At 39.2% G+C, this 22,604-nt stretch overlaps 1 long non-coding RNA gene across 3 annotated transcripts in view; it reads right to left on the bottom strand.

The window, feature by feature from the left end:
• Positions 1 to 22,604, bottom strand: part of LOC133629856 (uncharacterized) — a 643,518-nt gene that overhangs the window by 258,660 nt on the left and 362,254 nt on the right. The gene's annotated exons all lie outside the window — the stretch shown is intronic.

Below are 22,604 nucleotides of genomic sequence, written 5' to 3' on the forward strand. Positions count from 1 at the left end.
AGCGAGAGAGATTCGGACCGAGAAAGCGACGATTACCCCATTAATTTGAGCCAGGATGAAAGATTCGTGGATGAAGAAAGTGAGAGTGAAGGACTAGAGTGCAGTGCAGGACGTATCTTTTTTCGCTCTGACCATAATTTAGGTACAAGGTGTCATTGGATTCCACACTTTCTCCTTTTTCAAATTGTGGATCACGGATTTGTATTTTAAACCACCTCGGATACTATATCCTCTTGAAAATGAGAGTCGAGAACGCGAAATGGACATTCACAGTGACTTTTATCTCCACGACAGTACATCGGCGAAACACTTTAGCTACGGAGCTAACGTGATAGCATCGGGCTAAACTGCAGATAGAAACAAAAGAAATAAGCCCCTGACTGGAAGGATAGACAGACAATCAACAATACTATTAAACCCTGAACCTGTAACTACACGGTTAATGCTTTCCAGCCTGGCAAAGCTTAACAATGCTGTTGCTAACGACGCCATTGAAGCTAACTTAGCTACGGGATCTCACAGAGCTATGCTAAAAACATTAGCTATCCACCTACGCCAGCCCTCATCTGCTCATCAACACCCGTGCTCACCTGCGTTCCAGCGATCGACGGCGCGACGAAGGACTTCACCCGATCATCGATGCGGTCGGCGGCTAGCGTCGGATAGCGCGTCTGCTATCCACCTCAAAGTCCTCCTGGTTGTGTTGCTGTAGTCAGCCGCTAATACACCGATCCCACCTACAGCTTTCTTCTTTGCCGTCTCCATTGTTCATTAAACAAATTGCAAAAGATTCACCAACACAGATGTCCAGAATACTGTGAAATTTTGCGATGGAAACAGAGCTTTTTTGTATTGGGATACAATGTCTCCCAATACTTCCGCTTCAACCGTTGACGTCATGCGCAAACGTCATCATATCTAGACGTTTTCAACCGGAAGTTTACCGGGAAATTTAAAATTGCACTTTTTAAGTTAACCCGGCCGTATTGGCATGTGTTGCAATGTTAAGATTTCATCATTGATATATAAACTGCGTGGTCGGTAGTAGTGGGTTTCAGTAGGCCTTTACACACAAACCAACACGCTTCCAATATATTATTGTGGCATCTCCGGCACGTATTTAAAATTGCTGACAAATCAAATAATTCGAGACCTTTAAGACAACTAGACGACGCCTCGGGCCTGACAAGACGGCCGGGGAGGATTAGCGCGTCCAAGGTCATGTGTGCTGAACCCGCTATGATGGATTATACGAAGAAGAAGCAGCTCAACTCACAAGATTACAGTTTGGACTTCTGTGGCAGCTCGTCACAAAGAGCCCCAAAATTAGCGTCTTAGCGTCGTCCCTCCCGCTGCGCTCGTTAAAACATCGTGGCCAAATGCGGCCGCGGCGCCCTTTTGAAGTCGTAAGGAGGAACTTTTATCGGAAGGATCAGTGGTTTTTGTGTCGACACGATGAGCAAAGCACTCTCCTCTGGGAAACATCACGTATGACACGCTATCAGTGATGACATAAAAATGTTTTTTACTGCGACATGAAAGACTTCCTGAAGGTCACAACAACATCTAATTATGTTAAATAACGCATTTAAGTTAAAAACCGATTGGAATCATGAAGAAAAATATTTTTTCGGTTACTTTTCCACCTGTGTTTATCCACACGGCACTCTTGTTGCAAAACATGTAGTTAAAGATCATCTATTTGACATTGGCACCGCTGTTTTTAAAAATCAACTGCAACAACACGAGCCAAAGATCCTCGACACAACAAAACCACTCGTATTGTCGGAATGTGCGGCAAGAACACCAGTCAAAGATCCTTTATGCGACAGGAATGTGTCACTGTTTCTGAGGACTGACTGCGCAAACCCTTGTCAAAGATCGTTTGTCAGAATAATTGTATCTAAGTTATCACAAAACGTTGTGTTTCCATGAGTTCCCGGCGAGCAGACAAAAGCTGTCTTTGATCTTACCAAGCAAAAGGCTTGTAAAACTCCACTGTGTACGATGGGAGGAGACAGGAGGGGTTCGGTTTCTTTGATCTATTGTGATCCACAGGAAGATCGTATCTTGACCCGAGATCTACAAAGCAGAGAGAAAGCAGGACCTGCCCAAGCTCCAGGCATCTTTATGTTGAACTGTTTTGTGACCGAAGGCAATAGCTGTTTACGACCCCCGTCCCTTTAGAAACAGCTGTCCAAATAAAAGAGGTGGCGTAGAATTCTCTTGCCAGAGCATGGTGGAAGACTGTTCAAAAAGTACAGCCCTGACATATCTCCTCATTGAGCTAAATTAAATCCTGTCTCTGTTTAATTCCTTGCTTCTTGTCTGTTTAATATATGTCATCGGGGTTTGAACCTGAAACCTTAATGCAACAAGACCTTTTGGCTGTTTTTAGGAATCTGCTGTGCTTTTTTTGAGGACCGACTGTACAACAAAAGCGTGTGCAAAAGATATTTTATTGTTAACTGTTTAACAGTTTTTAGGAATGTACGGCAAAAACAACAGTCAAAGATCTTTTATGCGACAGGAATGTGCCACTGTTTTTGAGGACTGACTGCACAAACCCTTGTCAAAGATCCTTAATGCAACAAGACCGCTTGGCTGTTTTTTGGGAATGTGCTGTGCTTTTTTTGAGGACCTACTGTACAGCAAAAAAGTGTGCAAAATATATATTCTTTTTAACAAACTGTTTTTAGGAATGTGCTGTGCTTTTTTGAGGACCTACAGTACAGCAAAACATTGTGCAGAGTATATTTTATTTTTGATTGTTTAACAGTTTTTAGGAATGTGCAGCAAAAACACCAGTCAAAGATCCTTTATACGACAGAAATGTGTCATTATTTCTGAGGACTGACTGTAAAAACCCTTGTCAAAGATCCTTAATGCAACAAGACCGCTTGGCTGTTTTTAGGAATGTGCTGTGCTCTTTTTGAGGACCTACTGTACGGCAAAAAAGTGTGCAAAAGATATTTTAATTTTAACAAACTGTTTTTAGGAATGTGCTGTGCTTTTTTGAGGACCTACTCAAAAGATATTTTGTTTTTGACCGTTTAACAGTTTTTAGTAATGTGCAGCAAAAACACTAGTCAAAGATCCTTTATGCGACAGGAATGTGCCACTGTTTTTGAGGACTGACAGCACAAACCCTTGTCAAAGATCCTTAATGCAACAAGACCGCTTGGCTGTTTTTTAGGAATGTGCTGTGCTTTTTTTGAGGACCTACTGTACAGCAAAAAAGTGTGCAAAATATATATTCTTTTTAACAAACTGTTTTTAGGAATGTGCTGTGCTTTTTTGAGGACCTACAGTACAGCAAAACATTGTGCAGAGTATATTTTATTTTTGATTGTTTAACAGTTTTTAGGAATGTGCAGCAAAAACACCAGTCAAAGATCCTTTATACGACAGAAATGTGTCATTATTTCTGAGGACTGACTGTACAAACCCTTGTCAAAGATCCTTAATGCAACAAGACCGCTTGGCTGTTTTTAGGAATGTGCTGTGCTCTTTTTGAGGACCTACTGTACGGCAAAAAAGTGTGCAAAAGATATTTTAATTTTAACAAACTGTTTTTAGGAATGTGCTGTGCTTTTTTGAGGACCTACTCAAAAGATATTTTGTTTTTGACCGTTTAACAGTTTTTAGTAATGTGCAGCAAAAACACTAGTCAAAGATCCTTTATGCGTCAGGAATGTGCCACTGTTTCTGAGGACTGACAGCACAAACCCTTGTCAAAGATCCTTAATGCAACAAGACCGCTTGGCTGTTTTTTAGGAATGTGCTGTGCTTTTTTTGAGGACCTACTGTACAGCAAAAAAGTGTGCAAAATATATATTATTTTTAACAAACTGTTTTTAGGAATGTGCTGTGCTTTTTTGAGGACCTACAGTACAGCAAAACATTGTGCAGAGTATATTTTATTTTTGATTGTTTAACAGTTTTTAGGAATGTGCAGCAAAAACACCAGTCAAAGATCATTTATACGACAGAAATGTGTCATTATTTCTGAGGACTGACTGTACAAACCCTTGTCAAAGATCCTTAATGCAACAAGACCGCTTGGCTGTTTTTAGGAATGTGCTGTGCTCTTTTTGAGGACCTACTGTACGGCAAAAAAGTGTGCAAAAGATATTTTAATTTTAACAAACTGTTTTTAGGAATGTGCTGTGCTTTTTTGAGGCCCTACTCAAAAGATATTTTGTTTTTAACCGTTTAACAGTTTTTAGTAATGTGCAGCAAAAACACTAGTCAAAGATCCTTTATGCGTCAGGAATGTGCCACTGTTTCTGAGGACTGACAGCACAAACCCTTGTCAAAGATCCTTAATGCAACAAGACCGCTTGGCTGTTTTTTAGGAATGTGCTGTGCTTTTTTTGAGGACCTACTGTACAGCAAAAAAGTGTGCAAAATATATATTCTTTTTAACAAACTGTTTTTAGGAATGTGCTGTGCTTTTTTGAGGACCTACAGTACAGCAAAACATTGTGCAGAGTATATTTTATTTTTGATTGTTTAACAGTTTTTAGGAATGTGCAGCAAAAACACCAGTCAAAGATCCTTTATACGACAGAAATGTGTCATTATTTCTGAGGACTGACTGTAAAAACCCTTGTCAAAGATCCTTAATGCAACAAGACCGCTTGGCTGTTTTTAGGAATGTGCTGTGCTCTTTTTGAGGACCTACTGTACGGCAAAAAAGTGTGCAAAAGATATTTTAATTTTAACAAACTGTTTTTAGGAATGTGCTGTGCTTTTTTGAGGACCTACTCAAAAGATATTTTGTTTTTAACCGTATAACAGTTTTTAGTAATGTGCAGCAAAAACACTAGTCAAAGATCCTTTATGCGTCAGGAATGTGCCACTGTTTCTGAGGACTGACAGCACAAACCCTTGTCAAAGATCCTTAATGCAACAAGATCGCTTGGCCGCTTTTGGGAATGTGCTGTGCTTTTTTTGAGGACCTACTGTACAGCAAAAAAGTGTGCAAAATATATATTCTTTTTAACAAACTGTTTTTAGGAATGTGCTGTGCTTTTTTGAGGACCTACAGTACAGCAAAACATTGTGCAGAGTATATTTTATTTTTGATTGTTTAACAGTTTTTAGGAATGTGCAGCAAAAACACCAGTCAAAGATCCTTTATACGACAGAAATGTGTCATTATTTCTGAGGACTGACTGTAAAAACCCTTGTCAAAGATCCTCAATGCAACAAGACCGCTTGGCTGTTTTTAGGAATGTGCTGTGCTCTTTTTGAGGACCTACTGTACGGCAAAAAAGTGTGCAAAAGATATTTTAATTTTAACAAACTGTTTTTAGGAATGTGCTGTGCTTTTTTGAGGACCTACTCAAAAGATATTTTGTTTTTAACCGTTTAACAGTTTTTAGTAATGTGCAGCAAAAACACTAGTCAAAGATCCTTTATGCGTCAGGAATGTGCCACTGTTTCTGAGGACTGACAGCACAAACCCTTGTCAAAGATCCTTAATGCAACAAGATCGCTTGGCTGCTTTTGGGAATGTGCTGTGCTTTTTTTGAGGACCTACTGTACGGCAAAAAAGTGTGCAAAAGATATTTTTATTTTAACAAACTGTTTTTAGGAATGTGCTGTGCTTTTTTGAGGACCTACTCAAAAGATATTTTGTTTTTGACCGTTTAACAGTTTTTAGTAATGTGCGGCAAAAACACTAGTCAAAGATCCTTTATGCGTCAGGAATGTGCCACTGTTTCTGAGGACTGACAGCACAAACCCTTGTCAAAGATCCTTAATGCAACAAGACCGCTTGGCTGTTTTTTAGGAATGTGCTGTGCTTTTTTTGAGGACCTACTGTACAGCAAAAAAGTGTGCAAAATATATATTCTTTTTAACAAACTGTTTTTAGGAATGTGCTGTGCTTTTTTGAGGACCTACAGTACAGCAAAAAATTGTGCAGAGTATATTTTATTTTTGATTGTTTAACAGTTTTTAGTAATGTGCAGCAAAAACACCAGTCAAAGATCCTTTATACGACAGAAATGTGTCATTATTTCTGAGGACTGACTGTAAAAACCCTTGTCAAAGATCCTTAATGCAACAAGACCGCTTGGCTGTTTTTAGGAATGTGCTGTGCTCTTTTTGAGGATCTACTGTACGGCAAAAAAGTGTGCAAAAGATATTTTAATTTTAACAAACTGTTTTTAGTAATGTGCTGTGCTTTTTTGAGGACCTACTCAAAAGATATTTTGTTTTTAACCGTTTAACAGTTTTTAGTAATGTGCAGCAAAAACACTAGTCAAAGATCCTTTATGCGTCAGGAATGTGCCACTGTTTCTGAGGACTGACAGCACAAACCCTTGTCAAAGATCCTTAATGCAACAAGACCGCTTGGCTGTTTTTTAGGAATGTGCTGTGCTTTTTTTGAGGACCTACTGTACAGCAAAAAAGTGTGCAAAATATATATTCTTTTTAACAAACTGTTTTTAGGAATGTGCTGTGCTTTTTTGAGGACCTACAGTACAGCAAAACATTGTGCAGAGTATATTTTATTTTTGATTGTTTAACAGTTTTTAGGAATGTGCAGCAAAAACACCAGTCAAAGATCCTTTATACGACAGAAATGTGTCATTATTTCTGAGGACTGACTGTAAAAACCCTTGTCAAAGATCCTTAATGCAACAAGACCGCTTGGCTGTTTTTAGGAATGTGCTGTGCTCTTTTTGAGGACCTACTGTACGGCAAAAAAGTGTGCAAAAGATATTTTAATTTTAACAAACTGTTTTTAGGAATGTGCTGTGCTTTTTTGAGGACCTACTCAAAAGATATTTTGTTTTTAACCGTATAACAGTTTTTAGTAATGTGCAGCAAAAACACTAGTCAAAGATCCTTTATGCGTCAGGAATGTGCCACTGTTTCTGAGGACTGACAGCACAAACCCTTGTCAAAGATCCTTAATGCAACAAGACCGCTTGGCTGTTTTTTAGGAATGTGCTGTGCTTTTTTTGAGGCCCTACTCAAAAGATATTTTGTTTTTAACCGTTTAACAGTTTTTAGTAATGTGCAGCAAAAACACTAGTCAAAGATCCTTTATGCGTCAGGAATGTGCCACTGTTTCTGAGGACTGACAGCACAAACCCTTGTCAAAGATCCTTAATGCAACAAGACCGCTTGGCTGTTTTTTAGGAATGTGCTGTGCTTTTTTTGAGGACCTACTGTACAGCAAAAAAGTGTGCAAAATATATATTCTTTTTAACAAACTGTTTTTAGGAATGTGCTGTGCTTTTTTGAGGACCTACAGTACAGCAAAACATTGTGCAGAGTATATTTTATTTTTGATTGTTTAACAGTTTTTAGGAATGTGCAGCAAAAACACCAGTCAAAGATCCTTTATACGACAGAAATGTGTCATTATTTCTGAGGACTGACTGTAAAAACCCTTGTCAAAGATCCTTAATGCAACAAGACCGCTTGGCTGTTTTTAGGAATGTGCTGTGCTCTTTTTGAGGACCTACTGTACGGCAAAAAAGTGTGCAAAAGATATTTTAATTTTAACAAACTGTTTTTAGGAATGTGCTGTGCTTTTTTGAGGACCTACTCAAAAGATATTTTGTTTTTAACCGTATAACAGTTTTTAGTAATGTGCAGCAAAAACACTAGTCAAAGATCCTTTATGCGTCAGGAATGTGCCACTGTTTCTGAGGACTGACAGCACAAACCCTTGTCAAAGATCCTTAATGCAACAAGATCGCTTGGCCGCTTTTGGGAATGTGCTGTGCTTTTTTTGAGGACCTACTGTACAGCAAAAAAGTGTGCAAAATATATATTCTTTTTAACAAACTGTTTTTAGGAATGTGCTGTGCTTTTTTGAGGACCTACAGTACAGCAAAACATTGTGCAGAGTATATTTTATTTTTGATTGTTTAACAGTTTTTAGGAATGTGCAGCAAAAACACCAGTCAAAGATCCTTTATACGACAGAAATGTGTCATTATTTCTGAGGACTGACTGTAAAAACCCTTGTCAAAGATCCTTAATGCAACAAGACCGCTTGGCTGTTTTTAGGAATGTGCTGTGCTCTTTTTGAGGACCTACTGTACGGCAAAAAAGTGTGCAAAAGATATTTTAATTTTAACAAACTGTTTTTAGGAATGTGCTGTGCTTTTTTGAGGACCTACTCAAAAGATATTTTGTTTTTAACCGTATAACAGTTTTTAGTAATGTGCAGCAAAAACACTAGTCAAAGATCCTTTATGCGTCAGGAATGTGCCACTGTTTCTGAGGACTGACAGCACAAACCCTTGTCAAAGATCCTTAATGCAACAAGATCGCTTGGCCGCTTTTGGGAATGTGCTGTGCTTTTTTTGAGGACCTACTGTACAGCAAAAAAGTGTGCAAAATATATATTCTTTTTAACAAACTGTTTTTAGGAATGTGCTGTGCTTTTTTGAGGACCTACAGTACAGCAAAACATTGTGCAGAGTATATTTTATTTTTGATTGTTTAACAGTTTTTAGGAATGTGCAGCAAAAACACCAGTCAAAGATCCTTTATACGACAGAAATGTGTCATTATTTCTGAGGACTGACTGTAAAAACCCTTGTCAAAGATCCTTAATGCAACAAGACCGCTTGGCTGTTTTTAGGAATGTGCTGTGCTCTTTTTGAGGACCTACTGTACGGCAAAAAAGTGTGCAAAAGATATTTTAATTTTAACAAACTGTTTTTAGGAATGTGCTGTGCTTTTTTGAGGACCTACTCAAAAGATATTTTGTTTTTAACCGTATAACAGTTTTTAGTAATGTGCAGCAAAAACACTAGTCAAAGATCCTTTATGCGTCAGGAATGTGCCACTGTTTCTGAGGACTGACAGCACAAACCCTTGTCAAAGATCCTTAATGCAACAAGATCGCTTGGCCGCTTTTGGGAATGTGCTGTGCTTTTTTTGAGGACCTACTGTACAGCAAAAAAGTGTGCAAAATATACGTTATTCTTAAATGTTTTTAGGAATGTGCTGCGAAAACCCTAGTCAAAGATTCTTTAAACAACAGGAGTACTCTGCTGGTTTTTCAGAACCTACTGCAACAAGGCAAGTGAAAGATCTTCTACACAGCAAAGAACACTTGGCCTTTTTTTTTTTTTAGGAATGTATCGTATTATCGTCCATAGATTCTCCATACGACACGTTTTTAGGAATGCACTGCAAAAACACTAGTCAAAGATCATTCATATGACAGGAGAGCTCTGCTGTGTTTAAGGACCAATTGCAAAAACCCTTGTCAAAGATCCTCTATACAACTGGAGCACTCTTTTTTGGAATGTACTGCAAAAATATTCGTCAAAGAGCCTTTATGCGACAAGAACATTCAGATGTTTTTTAATAATGTACAAGTCAAAGATGTTCTATACAACAGGAGTGCTCTGCTGATTTTAAGAACCTACTGCAAAAATACTACTTAAAGATGCTCTATAAGAAAACAAACTCCAGCTGTTTTTAGGAATGTACTGCGAAAACAGCAGTCAAAGATCTTCTATACGGCAGGAGTGCTCTGCTGCTTTCGACGACCTGTACTGCATGAATGCTAGTCAAAGATCATTTATGCAACAGGAGTGCTTTGCTGTATTTTAGTACCAATTGCAAAAAACTTTTTCAAAGATCCTCTATACAGCTAGAATCCTCATCTGTTTTTGGAAATAACTGCAAAAAAATAAGTCAAAAATCCTCTATACGACAGTATCATACAGCTGTTTTTAGGAATTGACTGCAAAAAATTACTAGTCAAAATTCATACAACAGGAGTGCTCTGCTTGTTTTAAAAACCTACTGCAAAAACAGTAGTCAAAGATCCTCTATACAACAAGAAAATTCAGCTGTTTTTAGTAATTTACTGCAAAAAAATCAAAGGTCAAATACTATCTACACAGGGGTGTTGTGCTGTTTTTGAGGACCTACTGGACTGCAGAAACACTAGTGAAAGATTCTCCATATGACGAGAACACAATGCTGTTTTTTTGGAATGAAAAGAACAGGAATGCTCTGTTGTTGTTTTTTTAAAAACCTTTTGCAAAAACCCTAATCAAAGATCCTCTATAGCAGTGGTCCCCAACCACCAGGCCGAGACAAGAAATAAAAATAAAATTAAATTAAAAAAAACATTTTATTTTTATTTTTTATTCATTAAATCAACATAAAAAAACAAGATACACTTACAATTAGTGCACCAACCCAACCAAACCTCCCTCCCCCATTTACACTCATTCACACTCATTCGCACAAAAGGGTTGTTTCTTTCTGTTATTAATATTTCTGGCTCCTACATTATATATCGATTTAGATCAATAGTGCCTGCAAGGGATACAGTCCGTAAGCACACATGATTGTATTTTTTTATGACAAAAAAAATACAAATACAAAATAGAAAAAACATCCCATTGATTCCTATTAAAAAAAAAAAAAACATTTATTTTAATATATATATATATATATATATATATATATATATATATATATATATATATATATATATATATATATATATATATATATATATATATATATATATATATATATATATATATATATATACATACATGCGCACACTTTTTTAATACATATACATTTTTTTTTTTTAAACCTGTTTTAAAAAAGTCTTGTGATAGTTATTATACTAAATAAAACATTGCAAGAAACGATTGTGAATCGAATCTTCACCCCAGGGTTCATAATGAGATCGAATCATTTGGCTTACAAATATTTACTGTTTTTGACCACCATTTGCACCAACAGTCAAAGATCCTGTAGTTGTTAGCAGGGGCGTCACTAGCTTTTAAGGACAGGGGGGGCTTAGACCCCAGGATATGCACAGGACGGGAGCGAACATGGCGCTCGAGCACAAAATTTTACAAACGGCTAACAAAGACTTGGAAATTATTCATTGTTATTATTATTATTTAAAAAAATGCACGGGGCGAAATTAAATGCTCCCCGGGACGATGGCTTTTAACCATTTTTTTTCTTCATTTTACATTTTATATTAAATGTCTTGGTTTTTCCTCCCTCTGAAAATCCTATGAAATGTTTAACAAGCCATCCTATAAAAATACAACAGCTATTAATGTAACAACACAATAAAACAAATATATTTAATTATGTTTTTTTCATTATTTTAACATTAGGCTAATGTATATTACTTTATATAGATTCTACAAGAGTGCTGTGGGCATTTTCTATATGAACAAGTCCAAGGACCGCAAGCAAGGTCGCAAAGAAAATGCGGACTGAATTTTGAGTGATGTGGGTATTTTATATATGAACAAGTGGAATGGATTGGATACAGACACACTAAAGGGGCTCTCTACCTTAAAGTACCAATGATTGTCACACACACATTAGGTGTGGTGAAATGTGTCCTCTGCATTTGACCCATCCCCTTGTTCACCACCTGGGAGATGAGGGGAGCAGTGGGCAGCAGCGGTGCCGCGCCCGGGAATCATTTTTGGTGATTTACGCTATGAAGTGAGGGGAAACTGAGTGAATAATGACAAGTTATATGATTATTTATTTGAACTCATATTCTGGCAACTTTATAATGAATATGTCGGCATGTATTTGTAAAAACAAATTAAAATAAAATAAAATAATAATAAATATAACACCAAATTATTTAGGGGGGCTTAAGAATATTTTAGGGGGGCTTGAGCCCCCCTAAAATAGGCCTAACAACGCCAATGGTTGTTAGGATGAACAACAACAGAACATGAATTGCAATATAACAAATGTGATGAATGCATGCTTCATATTTACAATTAATACAGAGCCCTCCTTGTTAGCACAGACAATAGTCTTAATGAGGGAGAACAGATCTAACGTGGTCGTCTAGTATTGACGGATCTAGGCTTCCCGGTGCCGGACGAGGCAATGATTGGATTTTAACGCGGCATGAAGAAATATTTGTTCAGTTATTAAGTAGGGAGCATGAAACAAATATTGTGTGTCGCTCACACCTTAAATATATGCAGCCTGACTGCGCACACAACGGCAGACTGCCGCTCGACAAACAAGCTAAATGAACACACAATGGAACAAATGGATGAAATGTGTGTTGAAGTGATGGACGACGACAAGGACTTCATCACGCCTGCGAGGAACAGCAGGGCGGCAAAACGACTCCCATTATTGTCGCCACGCTTTGTAACACTAAAAACTACACTAATGATGTGCAGAACACACAAATCAGCACAATTAAAGTCAAAGGCGGCACAGGTTGCACTGATTTGAAGGAAGGTTTTGTTTCTTTTGCACTCACATGACAATTAACAACCTTGATGAATCATAACAACTGCATTCATACTGGGGTTTTTTCTACGTATTCAAATCCCTATTTTTGTATTTATTGACAAAATAAAAGTAATGAAGTGAAGTGAATTAATTGACTCATATTATGTTCAACATATGGTGAATGTTTATACTCAACTTGGAGAAAGCAAGCCACCAGGTTTAAGTAAATAATGGTTGAGTTCATAATAAATTAAGGAGCCTTAATTGTACATTAGCATATGGGCTGGGTTAACTCTCTCACCAGAAGAGGCAATAAATTCAGACTTCGGAATGCAAAAGTGATAGCTCTATCCTGGAGGAGAGAATCCATGTTTATCGTCACGTCAACTTCTAAGTTACAACATGTAGAGGTTGTTTTCCAGTCACTTACACATGGACATCTTGGTTGTACTCTCCTGATTTAACACACACCAAGACAGAGAAAGAAGGAATATAAGAAGGTGGTTCGGCTCCTCCGAGTTAGTCAAGGGCCGCATACTGAAAAGCCAATTGTGTAAGTGTACTTAGCTGCCGTGTAGGGGCTAGCTCCTACTACTTGCCTTTACTAGGCAGGCGCGAGACATTGATACAACGTTGATTATACATACATGTCCTTTAAAGGCCTACTGAAACCCACTGCTACCGACCACGCAGTCTGATAGTTTATATATCAATGATGAAATCTTAACATTGCAACACATGCCAATACGGCCGGGTTAACCTATAAAGTGCAATTTTAAATTTCCCGTGAAACTTCAGGTTGAAAACGTCTATGTATGATGACGTATGCGCGTGACGTCAATGGTTGAAACAGAAGTATTCGGACACATTGTATCCAATACAAAAAGCTCGGTTTTCATCTCAAAATTCCACAGTATTCTGGACATCTGTGTTGGGGAATCTTTTGCAATTTGTTTAATGAACAATGAAGACTGCAAAGAAGAAAGTTGTAGGTGGGATCGGTGTATTAGCGGCTGGCTGCAGCAACACAACCAGGAGGACTTTGACTTGGATAGCAGACACGCTATCCGACGCTAGCCGCCGACCGCACGGATGATCGGGTGAAGTCCTTCGTTGCTCCGTCGATCGCTGGAACGCAGGTGAGCACGGGTGTTGATGAGCAGATGAGGGCTGGCTGGCGTAGGTGGATAGCTAATGTTTTTAGCATAGCTCTGTGAGGTCCCATTGCTAAGTTAGCTTCAATGGCGTCGTTAGCAACAGCATTGTTAAGCTTCGCCAGGCTGGAAAGCATTAACCGTGTAGTTTCAGGTTCATGGTTTAATAGTATTGTTGATTTTCTGTCTATCCTTCCAGTCAGGGGTTTATTTCTTTTGTTTCTATCTGCAGTTAAGCCTGATGCTATCACGTTAGCTCCGTAGCTAAAGTGCTTCGCCGATGTATTGTCGTGGAGATAAAAGTCACTGTGAATGTCCATTTCGCGTTCTCGACTCTCATTTTCAAGAGGATATAGTATCCGAGGTGGTTTAAAATACAAATCCGTGATCCACAATAGAAAAAGGAGAGAGTGTGGAATCCAATGAGCCAGCTTGTACCTAAGTTACGGTCAGAGCGAAAAAAGATACGTGCTGCACTGCACTCTAGTCCTTCACTTTCACGTTCCTCATCCACAAATCTTTCATCCTGGCTCAAATTAATGGGGTAATCGTCGCTTTCTCGGTCCGAATTGCTCTCGCTACTGGTGTAAACAATGGGGAAATGTGAGGAGCCTTTCAACCTGCGACGTCACGCTACTTCCTGTACAGGCAAGGCTTTTTTTTATCAGCAACCAAAAGTTGCGAACTTTATCGTCGATGTTCTCTACTAAATCCTTTCAGCAAAAATATGGCAATATCGCGAAATGATCAAGTATGACACATAGAATGGATCAGCTATCCCCGATTAAATAAAAAAATATAATTTCAGTAGGGATCCTCCCGGGATCCCCCGGGAGGAGCTGGACGAAGTGGCTGGGGAGAGGGAAGTCTGGGATTCCCTGCTTAGGCTGCTGCCCCCGCGACCCGACCTCGGATAAGCGGAAGAAGATGGATGGATGGATGGATGGCATTTCAGTAGGCCTTTAAAACTGACTTTGAAACAACGTTGCAAAATAGTTGTTTTTGTAAATTGAGACAACGTTGATGTCTAATGTTGGATCCACGTTGATGGTTGGGAAATGACCAAAATTCAATGTCAAATCAACGTCACAACCAGACATTGAATAAACGTTGTCAAAAAGCATGTTGTTTCAATGTTGTATTTTTGTTGTAGATAATTGGTTAGGAAATGACTAAAGTTCAATGGTCAAATTCACGTCAGAAGCCAACATTGATTAAACATCGTCAAAAAGCATGTTATTTCAACATTAGGTTTGAGTTGCACAACGTCAGGACCTAATTGAACAAGTTTTTAACGTTGTTTTAATGTCTTGTGCCTGCTTGGCAGCCTACCATGTTTACTTGGGTGCTTATTGGAGGACATTTACATGTTAACTGGCTGTCCAGCTTTGCACAAGTAAAAACGCTGCTTATATCGGTTAGTTTTTTTTAGAGATATTCGATGCTGGCCGATATCATCCGTTTTATTTTTTTGTTTCTGATTTATAACCGATATCAATATCTGATGGGGACACCCCTAATACAAAACCCAAAACCAGTGAAGTTGGCACTTTGTGTAAATGGTAAATAAAAACAGAATACACTGATTTGGAAATCATTTTCAACTTATATTCAATTGAATAGACTGCAAAGACAAGATACTTAACTGGAATAGTTTGTTATTTTTTGCAAATATTAGCTCATTTGGAGTTTGATGCCTGCAACATGTTTCAAAAAAGCTGGCACAAGTGGCAAAAAAGACTGAGAACATTGAGGAGTGCTCATCAAACACTTATTTGGAACATCCCACAGGTGAACAGGCTAATTGGGAACAGGTGGGTGCCATGGTTGGGTATAAAAGCAGCTTCCATGAAATGCTCAGTCATTCACAAACAAGGATGGGGCGAGGGTCATCACTTTGTGAACAAATGCCTGAGCAAATTGTCGACCAGTTTAAGAACAACATTCTCAACGAACTATTGCAAGGAATTTAGGGATTTCACCATCCACGGTCCGTAATATCATCAAAAGGTTCAGAGAATCTGGAGAAATCACTGCACTTAAGCGATGATATTACGGACCTTCGATACCTAAGGCGGTACTGCATCAAAAAACAACATCAGTGTGTAAAGGATATCACCACATGGGCTCAGGAACACTTCAGAAAACCACTATCAGTAACTACAGTTTGACGCTACATCTGTAAGTGCAAGTTAAAACTCTACTATGCAAAGCGAAAGCCATTTATCAACAACACCCAGAAACGCCGCCGGCTTCGCTCATCTAAGATGGACTGATGCAAAATGGAAAAGTGTTCTGTGGTCTGACGAGTCCACATTTCAAATTTTTTGGGGAAACTGTGGACGTCGCGTCCTCTGGACGAAAGAGGAAAAGAACCATCCGGATTGTTATAGGCGCAAAGTTGAAAAGCCAGCATCTGTGATGGTATGGGGGTGTATTAGTGCCCAAGACATGGGTAACTTACACATCTGTGAAGGCGCCATTAATGCTGAAAGGTACATACAGGTTTTGGAGCAACATATGTTGCCATCCAAGCAACGTTATCGTGGACGCCCCTGCTTATTTCAGCAAGACAATGCCAAGCCACGTGTTACAACAGCGAGGCTTCATAGTAAAAGAGTGCGGGTACTAGACTGGCCTGCATGTAGTCCAGACCTGTCTCCCATTGAAAATGTGTGGCGCAATATGAAGCCTAAAATACCACAACGGAGACCCCCGGACTGTTGAACAACTTAAGCTGTACATCAAGCAAGAATGGGAAATAATTCCACCTGACAAGCTTAAAAATTTGGTCTTCTCAGTTCCCAAACGTTTACTGAGTGTTGTTAAAAGGAAAGGCCATGTAACACAGTGGTAAAAATGCCCCTATGCCAACTTTTTTGCAATGTGTTGCTGCCATTAAATTCTAAGTTAATGATTATTTGCAACAAAAAAAAAAGAAGTTTCTCAGTTCGAACATTAAATATCTTGTTTTTGCAGTCTATTCAATTGAATATAAGTTGAAAAGGATTTGCAAATCATTGTTTTCTGTTTTTATTTACAAATTACACAACGTGCCAACTTCACTGGTTTTGGGTTTTGTAAATAACACGGCAAAGAGTGTCCAGACTTTTGACTGCTAGCATTTTACTAATACATGTAATGTAAAAATGTAATCATATTTGATGTGTTTGGAAAATGAAGTTGTGTGTTGAGATCTGTAAAAACAGCACAGCGCCCCTGCCAGTTATGTAATGCTCATCTATTTTGCTGGGGTAAATTATTCACCGCCTTTGCCATTCATGAGCTAACCTCCCCGCAATTCAGTGGCTACATGAGCGCCGCTCTCACGTTATTTAAAAAAAAAAAAAAAAAAAAAAAAATGTTTCCACACAGAGGCAGCTTTTTTTTGCCGATTACATTGTGCCTTTTTTCTTTTTGCGTGCTGGCTTTTGCCTCATCATAACAGCGTGGGGAAGTTATTTTTGAAAATGCACTCACTTCATTATCATGCCGCGGTGTGGAGGAACCCTTGAGAAGCCGCTGATTAAAAAGAGGCGAGAAAATAAAGAAAAAACACAACATTTGCATTTTGCGAGGAGAAACAAAATCAAGTAGGTACGAGAGTAAAAAAAAATAAAAAAAATAAACGTCTTTCAGGTGGTTTGTTCTACAAGCAATGCACGGGTTCATGCTCGGTAATTTTTAATCATGCTTGGAGAGCCTAAGCTGCATGTATGAAGCATCTGGAATCTTATTATGATTACACTAATTACGTTTACAAGTACACTGAGGCAGCACCTTTGATTTCAGCCTAATTAAACGACTGCAGTGAATGTCCAGACTGCCATGTTGTTATCAGATTTTGGTGAAAGCGTCCATTAGCGTCTTTTTTTTAATAAGCCCGGCTCGATATGTTAATGAGCGTGCAGATCCTGCAAACTGTACGGCCGACATCTGCGCCATACCACATCGCTTAATAGCAGGGATCATTTCGCCACACCCAATATTTTATTCCCCCCCACATTGGCAGTGAAGTGTATATACTCACAAGAAACCGAATAGCTTTGTCTTTGACCTTTTGTTTTACTTAAAGAAAGCAAATTAACATATTATATGAGAATGTTATGTTATGATTATCTTTCACCGAATCACAGCAGTGCTCAAATTAAAAAACAGCATTCCCTCTCATGTGATATTGCTTAATTAACATTAACTATGTGCACTTTAACAACTAGGCTTACAACTATACCTAATATATAAAGGGGTGGAAAAGTGACTATTACCTGCAGGGCAAACATTAGCTAACCAGAAGGCAATAACAATGTAAACAAAAAACACCAGCTTAAAAGATCTAATACAAATGTCCCTGAGGAATGTAAGGTGGGAGTACTGTAATTACCTAACGTTACATTATTATTTTCCATAACAATTCAGCCCCCTCCACAATATTAACCCGACGTTAAAACAGAACTAGCTATTTATTGATTAGCAATTGCCGAATCATGTAACATTAGCTTAATGCTAAAAAACCAGGTTACTATCACATTCTGTAACAGACAAATAATTTCATGTAGGCTAACGTTACCTACCTGCTACCTCTGTCTTTTTCTCGTTTCTCCTCCTCTTCTTTTCTCTTCCCTGGGCACCTGACAGTTTTGGCCGTTTTGACATCTTGTGTTGATTTTTTTGATGTGGTGACGTCCATAAAAAGTCATGATACGGGAAGGGAGGGGGCGCACCGTGCGGGGGGAGGGGAGGCGTAATGTTGTAACAAATAATATTTCTATTAAATAGGCTTTACTTTACATTTTAATTAACGTGGGATTATTTTTTTGTATTTAGAAATAATAGTACCAACATTTTATTTTTTTTCTCCAACATTTGTGGCACTGGTGTGGCGCCCCCTGATGGACGGCGCCCTCAGCATTTGCCTATACGGCCTATGCCACGGGCCGGCCCTGGTCACGGTCAACCCCAAAACGTCCGGTATTACCCGTTAGCATTAGAGATCATTCAACGCGACTTCTTTGGAGTAACGTGAGTGGGAAGGACAGTACTGAGACACCCAGTGAATTAAAGAAAGAAATCATCAGAAACATGACGGAGCAGCGCGGTGAAGCAAAATGAGTAAAACAATTTAAAATAAAAACAGAACACATTGATTTGCAAATCCTTGTCAACTTATATTCAATTGAATAGACTGCAAAGACAAGATATTTAATGTTCCAACTTTTTTTTTGCAAATAATCATTAACTTAGAATTTAATGGCAGCAACACATTGCAAAAAAAATGGCACAGGGGCATTTTTACCACTGTGTTACATGGCCTTTCCTTTTAACAACACTCAGAAAAACGTTTGGGAACTGAGGAGACCAATTTTTGAAGTTTTCCAGGTGGAATTATTTCCCATTCTTGCTTTTTAAGTTGTTCAACAGTCTCGGTTGTAATTTTACGCTTCATAATGCGCCACACATTTTCAATGGGAGACAGGTCTGGACTACAGGCAGGCCAGTCTAGTACCCGCACTCTTTTAATATGAAGCCCCGCTGTTGTAACACGTGGCTTGGCATTGACTTGCTGAAATAAGCAGGGGCGTCCATGATAACGTTGCTTGGATGGCAACACATGTTGCTCCAAAACCTGTATGTACCTTTCAGCTTTAATGGTGCCTTCACAGATGTGTAAGTTACCCATGCCTTGGGCACTAATACACCCCCATACCATCACAGATGCTGGCTTTTGAACTTTGTGCCTATAAAAATCCGGATGGCTCCTTTTCCTCAGTCCACGTCCACAATTTCCATAAACAATTTGAAACGCGGACTCGTCAGACCACATAACACTTTTCCACTTTGCATCAGTCCATTTTAGATGAGCGAAGCCGGCGGAATTTCTGGGTGTTGTTGATAAATGGCTTTCGCTTTGCATAGTAGAGTTTTAACTTGCACTTACAGATGTAGTGACCAACTGACAGTGGTTTTCTGAAGTGTTCCTGAGCCCATGTGGTGATATCCTTTACACATTGATGTCGCTTTTTGATGCAGTACCGCCTGAGGGATTCGAAGGTCACGGGCATTCAATGTTGGTTTCCGCTTACGTGCAGTGATTTCTCCAGATTCTCTGAACCTTTTGATGATATTACGGACCGTAGATGGTGAAATCCCCAAATTCCTTGCCATAGCTTGTTGAGAAATGTTCTTAAACTGTTCGACAATTTGCTCACGCATTTGTTCACAAAGTGGTGATCCTCGCCCCATCCTTGTTTGTGAATGACTGAGCATTTCATGGAAGCTGCTTTTATACCCGTTCATGGCACCCACCTGTTCCCAATTAGCCTGCTGACCTGTGGTATGTTCCAAATAAGTGTTTGATGAGCATTCCTCAATTTTCTCAGTCTTTTTTGCCACCTGTGCCATCTTCTTTGAAACATGTTGCAGGCATCAAATTCCAAATGAGGTAATATTTGCAAAAAATAACAACGTTTAACAGTTCGAACATTAAGTATCTTGTCTTTGCAGTCTATTCAATTGAATATAAGTTAAAAAGGATTTGAAAATCAGTGTATTCTGTTTTTATTTACCATTTACACAACGTGCCGACTTCACCGGTTTTGGGGTTTGTACTTTACTATGACAACCATTAGCATGTAACAGCTGGGACGTACCCACCACACATGACCAATTGCGACAGAGTAGGCGTGCCTGAAGGAGGCTGCGTTTCGGCCAATAAGAGACGCAGAATTAGCCATGATAATATAATAACAGAATAATGCATCACTGGGAAAAAAATATTGTTTTAGAATACCTGGAAATTAACAGAATAATATTACTAAGGAAAAACTAGGTGCGTTACAAACAGCTAACTTCAAGGCCTACTGAAATGCATTTTTTTTATTTAAACGGGGATTGCAGATCCATTTTATGTGTCATACTTGATCATTTTGCGATATTGCCATATTTTTGCTGAAAGGATTTAGTAGAGAACGACGACGATAAAGTTCGCAACTTTTGGTCTCTGATAAAAAAAAAAAGCCTTGCCCCTACCGGAAGTAGCGTGACGTGGTCAGTTGTTCGCTTCCTCATATTTTCCTATTGTTTTCAACGCAGCTAGAGCGATTCGGACCGAGAAAGCGACGATTACCCCATTAATTTGAGCGAGGATGAAAGATTTGTGGATGAGGAACGTGAGAGTGACGGACTAGAATGCAGTGCAAGACATATCTTTTTTCGCTCAGACCGTAACTTAGGTACAAGCTGGCTCATTGGATTCCACACTCTCTCCTTTTTCTATTGTGGATCACGGATTTGTATTTTAAACCACCTCGGATACTATATCCTCTTGAAAATGAGAGTCGAGAACACGAAATGGACATTCACAGGGACTTTTATCTCCACGACAATACATCGGCGAAGCTCTTTAGCTACTGAGCTAACGTGATAGCATCTGGCTCAAATGCAGATAGAAACAAAATAAATAAATCCCTGACTGGAAGGATAGACAGAAGATCAACAATACTATTAAACCATGTATATGTAACTACATGGTTAATAATTCTCAGCCTGGCAAAGCTTAACAATGCTGTTGCTAACGACGCTGAAGCTAACTTAGCAACTTATCAACCGGACCTCACAGAGCTATGATAAAAACATTAGCTATCCACCTATGCCAGCCAGCCCTCATCTGCTCATCAACACCCGTGCTCACCTGCGTTCCAGCGATCGATGGCGCGACGAAGGACTTCACCCGATCACAGATGCGGTTGGCGGCTAGCGCGTCTGCTATCAAAGTAAGTCCTCCTTGTTGTGTTGCTACAGCCAGCCGCTAATACACCGATCCCACCTACAACTTTCTTCTTTGCAGTCTTCATTGTTCATTAAACAAATTGCAAAAGATTCACCAACACAGATGTCCAGAATACTGTGGAATTATGAAATAAAAACAGAGCTATTTTGTATTGGCTTCAATGAGCTACCGATACTCCTGTTTCACTGGCTACGTCACACGCATACGTCATCATCCAAAGGCGTTTTTCACCCGGAAGTTTAGCGGAAAATTTAAAATTGCACTTTATAAGTTAACCCGACCGTATTGGCATGTGTTGCAATGTTAAGATTACATCATTGATATATAAACTATCAGACTGCGTGGTCGGTAGTAGTGGCTTTCAGTAGGCCTTTAAAGCTTTACACACAAACCAACACGCTTCCAATATATTATTGTGGCATCTCCGGCACATATTTAAAATTGCTGACGAATCAAATAATTCGAGACCTTTAAGACAACTAGACGACGCCATTGAAGCTAACTTAGCAATGGGACCTCACAGAGCTATGCTAAAAACATTAGCTATCCACCTACGCCAGCCAGCCCTCATCTGCTCATCAACACCCGTGCTCACCTGCGTTCCAGCGATCGACAGAGCAACGAAGGACTTCACCCGATCATCCGTGCGGTCGGCGGCTAGCGTCGGATAGCGTGTCTGCTATCCAAGTCAAAGTCCTCCTGGTTGTGTTGCTGCAGCCAGCCGCTAATACACCGATCCCACCTACAACTTTCTTCTTTGCAGTCTTCATTGTTCATTAAACAAATTGCAAAAGATTCCCCAACACAGATGTCCAGAATACTGTGGAATTATGAAATGAAAACAGAGCTTTTTTGTATTGGCTTCAATGAGCTACCGATACTCCTGTTTCACTGGCTACGTCACACGCATACGTCATCATCCAAAGGCGTTTTTCACCCGGAAGTTTAGCGGAAAATTTAAAATTGCACTTTATAAGTTAACCCGACCGTATTGGCATGTGTTGCAATGTTAAGATTTCATCATTGATATATAAACTATCAGACTGCGTGGTCGGTAGTAGTGGCTTTCAGTAGGCCTTTCATGACAAGCCTTAGTAAAATAATTTTTGAGGCCAGGAGCACTCTGCTGTTTTTAATGATCTACTGCAGAAACACTGTCTCGTTTAGGGTTTTTTATGCAGGGGAAAAAAAGAAAGAAAAACATACATTTTGCATTCCTGTCCAATGTCAGCCTCTCATATCAAGGCTATTACCCAGACAGCATTTTTTCCATCTGGGGAACATTGGCCACCCATTCCATCAAAGGATGAAGCTGAAACCTTGATCCCCGCATTTGTGTAAACACACATTCTCATTGTCTTGTCGTCACAATGCCGCAGTCAGAATATTTCACCGTCTCCGACTGCATCGGC

Source organism: Entelurus aequoreus, linkage group LG15 (assembly GCF_033978785.1).
Source record: "Entelurus aequoreus isolate RoL-2023_Sb linkage group LG15, RoL_Eaeq_v1.1, whole genome shotgun sequence".
NCBI lineage: Eukaryota > Metazoa > Chordata > Actinopteri > Syngnathiformes > Syngnathidae > Entelurus > Entelurus aequoreus.